Here is a 6,721-nt window from a genome sequence, read left to right on the forward strand (position 1 = left end):
TCTACTACACAAAGCAATCTACAGATTCAATGCAATCCCTATCCCAATCAAATTACCTATCCCAATCCCAATCAAATTACCAATGGCATTTTTTACAGAACTAGAACAAAATATCTTGAAATTTGTATGGAGACACAAAAGACCCCGAATAGCCAAAGCAGTCTTGAGGGAAAAAAACGGAGCTGGAGGAATCAGACTCCCTGACTTCAGACTATACTGCAAAGCTACAGTAATCAAGACAGTATGGTACTGGCACAAAACCAGAAATATAGATCAATGGAACAGGATAGAAAGCCCAGAGATAAACCTACACACCTATACTCAACTAATCTATGACAAAGGAGGCAAGGATACACAATGGAGAAAAGACAGTCTCTTCAATAAGTGATGATGGGAAAACTGGACAGCTACATGTAAAAGAATGAAATTAGAACACTCCCTAACACCATACACAAAAATAAACTAAAAATGGATTAGAGACCTAAATGTAAGACTGGACACTATAAAACTCTTAGAGGAAAACATAGGAAGAACACTCTCTGACATAAATCACAGCAAGATCTTTTTTGATCCACCTCCTAGAGTAATGGAAATAAAACCAAAAATAAACAAATGGGACCTAATGAAACTTAAAAGCTTTTGCACATCAAAGGAAACCATAAACAAGACGGAAAGACAACTCTCAGAATGGGAGAAAATATTTACAAATGAATCATCGGACAAAGGATTAATCTCCAAAATATATAAATAGCTCATGCAGCTCAATATTAAAAAAACAAACAACCCAGTGCAAAAATGGGCAGAAGACCTAAATAGACATTTCTCCAAAGAAGACATACAGATTGCCAACAAACACATGAAGAGCTGCTCAACATCATTAATTATTAGAGAAATGCAAATCAAAACTACAATGAGGTATCACCTCACACCAGTTAGAATGGGCATCATCAGAAAATCTACAAACAACAAATGCTGGAGAGGGTGTGGAGAAAAGGGAACCCTCTTGCACTGTTGGTAGGAATGTAATTGATACAGCCACTATGGAGAACAGTACGGAGGTTCCTTTAAAAACTAAAAATAGAACTACCATATGACCCAGCAATCCCACTACTGGGCGTATACCCTGAGAAAACCATAATTCAAAAAGACACATGCACCCCAGTGTTCACTGCAGCACTATTAACAATAGCCAGGTCATGGAAGCAACCTAAATGTCCACCGACAGATGAATGGATAAAGAAGATGTGGCACGTATATACAATGGAATATTACTCAGCCATAAAAAGAAATGAAATTTAGTTATTTGTAGCGAGGTGGATAGACATGGAGTCTGTCATACAGAGTGAATTAAGTCAGAAAGAGAAAAACAAATACCACATGCTAACACATATATATGGAATCTAAAAAAAAAAAAAAGGTTATGAAGAACCTAGGAGCAGGACAGGAATAATGACGCAGATGTAGAGAATGGACCTGAGGACACAGGGAGGGGGAAGGGTAAGCTGGGACGAAGTGAGAGAGTGGCACAGACATATATACACTACCAAATGTAAAACAGATAGCTAGTGGGAAGCAGCCGCATAGCACAGGGAGATCAGCTCAGTGCTTTGTGACCACCTAGAAGGGTGGGATAGGGAGGGTGGGAGGGAGACACAACAGGGAGGAGATACGGGGATATATGTATATGTATAGCTGATTCATTTTGTTATATAGCAGACACACACCACTGTAAAGCAATTATACTCCAATAAAAATGTTAAAAAAATTTAAAAAAAGCCCTGCTGGTCCAGGGACTTCCCTGGTGGCTCAGTGGTTAAGGATCCGCCTGCCAATGCAGGGGACACAGGTTCGAGCCCTGGTCCGGGAAGATCCCACGTGCCACAGAGCAACTAAGCCTGTGTGCCACAACTACTGAGCCCACGTGCCACAGCTACTGAAGCCCGCGCACCTAGAGCCCGTGCTCCATAACAAGAGAAGCCACCGCAATGAGAAGCCGGCGCACCACAACAAAGAGTAGCCCCCTCTCACCACAAGTGGAGAAAGCCCCGCACAGCAATGAAGACCCAACGCAGCCAAAAATAAATTAAACTAAATAAATAAATTTGTTCCAAAAAAACCCTGCTGGTCCAACATCTGAGATGGGTGTCAAAGGGCAGTAAGGTCCTATATGGGCAGGTCAGCTCTGAGGAAGAAAACATAAATCCATTGGAGACTAAACAAACAGTGGGAAGAAATCACCACTAGGGTAGGTACGTCAGTCTTCAGTATCTGCTGGTTCCACATCTGAGGAGCCACCCAACTGAGGATTGAAAACATTTGGGAAAAAAGGCTTCCAGAAAGTTCCAAAAAGCAAAACTTGAATTTCCCACATGCCTGGCAACTATTTAAATAGCATTTACATTGTATTTACAACTCTTTATATTGTATCAGGTATTATAAGTGAACTAGGGATGCTTTAAGGTATACTGGAGGATGTGCATAGGTAATATACAAATACTACACCATTTTATATCAGCGACTTGAGCATCCACAGATTTTGGTACTGGGGGCAGGGGGCAGGTCCTGGAACCAATCCTCCTGCAGATACAGGGAGCCTGAATGCGAACGGAATGCTGTGAGTTTGAACACACACTGCTGGTGCAGAATTTGTTTTGACTTAACCTATTTTCCAGCAGACTTTTTTTTCATGATGCCTCCCCCGTCACCCGCAACGGACCGCACACAGCTTGTGGGATCTTAGTTCCCTGACCCCAGGCCCTTGGCGGCAAAAGCACAGTCCTAACCACTGGACCGCCAGGGAATTCCCTCACAATGCTTTTTTTTTTTCTCCCCAGTGGCTCAACTGGTAGCAAGTGCTTTTCTATATATTGAGCTTCTTTTTTTTTTTGGTGCTCAAGCAAAGCACTGTGACTTCTCTGACTTTGAGCAACCCCAGATGGCCCAACTTGAATAGAAAAGAGGTTGAAAGAAAGTTTAATCTTATAAGCTCTTCTCTAAACAATGTGAAAAAAAACTGGTTAGGTGTCTGGCTTGTGGTATTTTACTCCTTATGAGGTCATACAGCACAGTGACAACAAAGCAGAACCTGAAATTGGGGAGATCTGGTCCCACCTTTGCCATTGGTGTAACGAACTACACAAGAGTTTACTTCGCTACTGCGGGCTTGTTTGCACATTAACACTTCCCAACTCTGCTTTCCAAAAGTGGAAAGGACGCACCAGGCCCTTCGCAATGGGAGGAGACAGTAAAACTCCATCCGCCACCGGGAAAACCCGCAAGTCCCAAGGCAAATCTACAGGGAACCCAGAGACCCTTCCAGTGCTCCCCACTTTCAGCCTGAATGTGAACCCTCTCTGTACACACTGTCCGGAGACCCCGTGACCTTTCCCTTTCAAAGCCTCACTCCCTTGTTACTTCAGCTTCACAGGGACATCTTTGCATGCGGACTAGAAATCGGTCCGAACTGAGCTCCGCCCCGTCCAATACAGCAGCCAGGACCCGTGGGACCTGCTGGCCACTTGAAATGCGGCCAATGGGAACTGAGAGGCGCTGCCCCAGTAAAATACACGCGGAATTTGAAGACTTAGTAGGTGAAAATAATGTGAAGTGAGATAAGCAGAGGAAGACTGATGCTGTATGCCATCACATACACGTGGGCTTTACCAGAGCAGAACTGATACAAACAGGGAGAGAATGGTAGTTATCAGGGGTTGGGGGAGGGCGAACAGGAGCGAAGGTTTAAGGATCCAAATTCTCAACCAGTAGATAAATAAATCCTGGAGATGAGTGCACAGTACTGGGACGACACAGACAACAGTACCGTATTATAAACATCCAACCTGCCGGGAGACTAGGTCTTAGTTATTCCCAGACACACACATATACACACACGCAAGGAACGTAAAATATGTAAGTCTTATACCCATCTCCCGTTGGTAATATTCTGGACGTACTGGAGCACGCAGACTACACGATTACATTAATTTCACCTGCTTCTCTCTGCACGCGCTCACGGGGCTCCTAGAAACATGCCCTGCCACAGTGGCTCGTGTTACACCGGCCGGAGCCGCTCTGATCACCCATCGGAGCCGAAGCAAGGAATGAGGTTAAGGCTCCACAGGCCTCGGCACCGCTGGGTCCGCGCGGATGCACTCACGGCTCTGCGCCCGCGCCCCTCGCCCGCCGGCCTCCAGCCCCGCCTGCGGCCCACGTGGCTGCGCTGCGCTCGGTCGTCCGGTCCCGCGGAAGGGAGGCCCGCTGCGCCCCGCGGTCCGGTCGGTCCGGACGGGGGAGCCCCGGGCGGAAGCTGCCGGGCGCTTCCTGCGGGGGAGAGGGAGGAGAAGGGAGAGGGGGAGGAGGGAGGTCGGGGGACCAGGATGGGAGCGCGCTCGTTCGCGGCGTGGGCATCTCTGCTGCGGAGCCGGGGCCGCGCTCGGCCTCCCGCTTTAGTCTCTGCGGCCTGAACTGAAAACGTAACCCTTCCCTTGCCCCAAGAGACACTGCTGAGTCCCTGGGCGCCACTGTGAACGCTCCAGATTCACTGTTTTCTAGAATGGTGTTCACCCGTGGAAAACTACTCTCTTTACTCCCAAATACCTTGTTCCTTCAGCACTTGCAGAGCAAAAGCTGCATAGGCTTCTGTTTGTCACTAAGTGAAAATCATTCTTAAAAACTACAAAGATTTACCTACAGTGTATAAATTTAGTTGCAGGAAACAAATTATCTAACTTAACCCTAAGAAATGTTCCAAAAGTAAATGCAATGCAATAATTGGTTATACACACTTCAGTGATGATTTCTGAATAAGTGCCCATGACCTAAAACTTCTGCTCATCCAGCTTGTGACAAGAGTGAATGATTTGTTTCAATCGACCTTTTTCCTGGTCTCACAGTGCAAAGGCGGTGCAAACAGGCTTCTATCTTGACCAAATAACTGTGACCCCCACTGACACACACAGCCAAATCTGAGTTCTTTTAGGCTTGTAACTAACGCTGACCTACACGACTAAAGCTGTGCTTACCCTGTAGGAAAAGGAAAGAAAACTGGACGGAATGGAGAAGAGTTAAACGCGCATGACTCCAGGAAGATACACAACCCGTAATACAATCCACAAAAGTCCACGCTGCACTGGGTTCTCTCTGCAGTATTAGAATGACCAAGCGTCTGCCCTCCAGTTAGTTTTAACGGCAAACCACCATTTTCTAAATGACTCAGGGAGGTTTAATCGAGTAGGAGAGTGAATGGAAGAGAAACCGTTGGTTCGGTTCTAAAATGTGCTTTAAATCATACTGCAATAAATAATAACTGAAAGGATTTAGGCATCAAAGTTAAAAAATTACCTTTAGTTTCACCCTCAAGATTAAAGGAGAAGTGGGAATCTGCTGGGCATGCAGTCATGTGATTTGCTCTAATTTCCAGATTTCCGGGAGACTGGATCCAGCTGAGGCAGGCTCTCCGGCTCTCAGGTCTGTCTTCGCCCTGTTCCCCATGGTGGGAATCCAGCCCATGTTCCCAGCCGGACAGGCCGTCATGGGCATTCCTGGCACACCCACGGGGAACCCCACCCGGCGCTCTCACTCAAAGAAACAATGCAACAGAAAAAGTGCAACACTCACAACCGTAAGGACCAGTATGTAAGAGGGAAGAACCAACCAGACTCCATACTGGATCTGTGTCTTTCACTTTAACCTTCCTGTTCTGCCACTTTTGCTACAATTTAAGAATGTTGCCTAGAGCCTGAAATATACAGAAGAGCCCATTCTCAAGGCTCTGACCTTGAAGGGTGTAACACTTTTCCATTCATATACAGAGGAAAAGCTGCAGAAGAGAATAACATTTATCTTGTTGGAGGTTCACAGAACATGGTGACCTGACCTAAGGGGGCAGCTGCAAGAACAAAGGATTCTGACACCAAGAAGTCTGCAACAACCGACCACGGCCCCGCCCCTTTTAGTATAAAAGCCTGAATTCTAACTCCTTTGGGACACTAGTCTACCATCTTCTTGGTCTGCTGGCTTTCTGAATAAGGTCACTATTCCTTGCCCCCAAAACTCGCCTCTTGACTTACCGGCCTGCCGTGCCGGCCAGCGGGACAAGCTTGCACTCCGCAACAACTACAACAAATCATCGCAAGACCCTTCACAAAGGGCTCTCTGAGAGCTGAGAACTGCAGTCCCCACAAGCATACGGCGCACTGCAAGCGCCACTGGCGTTTTCACTGGAAAATACTCTTGAGAAGAGGACATGTTTTAAGCTGCTAAAAGCTGAAGTGAGCTGTTGCTTCTTTCAGGGATGAGCTAACAATCAGCAAAGGAAAAAAAGAGGTAAGGCAGCCCCCAAGGGTGGAAAAGTTTGCAGAAAAGCAGAAGGGGTGTGAATGGAGAAAGTGACTTGGCCCGGTCAGCAGACGGGGAGCACCTCTTTCTAAAAACTGAACCAGAAATCATCCTTTGGAAATTATGTTCCTTGGAAACCCTTTCTCAGGACAGGGAGAGCTATGTTTACAGGACTTGTTAGTTACTAGTTACGGCTGGCCCTGGCTCTCTCAGGAGACATAAACGTATCTGAAGAATGGAAATGTCGTGCTTGCTGCCACACCCCAGGCTACTAAGACAGAAGAGAAAGCGTTTCGAATTGTTATCATTGTAAATGAGCCCCAGTTCGAAGTTCCAAGTTCCAGTGCTTTGAAAAAAAATTCCACTGTTACTTTGACACAGCGCA

This window comes from Lagenorhynchus albirostris, chromosome 20 (genome assembly GCF_949774975.1).
Source record: "Lagenorhynchus albirostris chromosome 20, mLagAlb1.1, whole genome shotgun sequence".
Lineage (NCBI taxonomy): Eukaryota > Metazoa > Chordata > Mammalia > Artiodactyla > Delphinidae > Lagenorhynchus > Lagenorhynchus albirostris.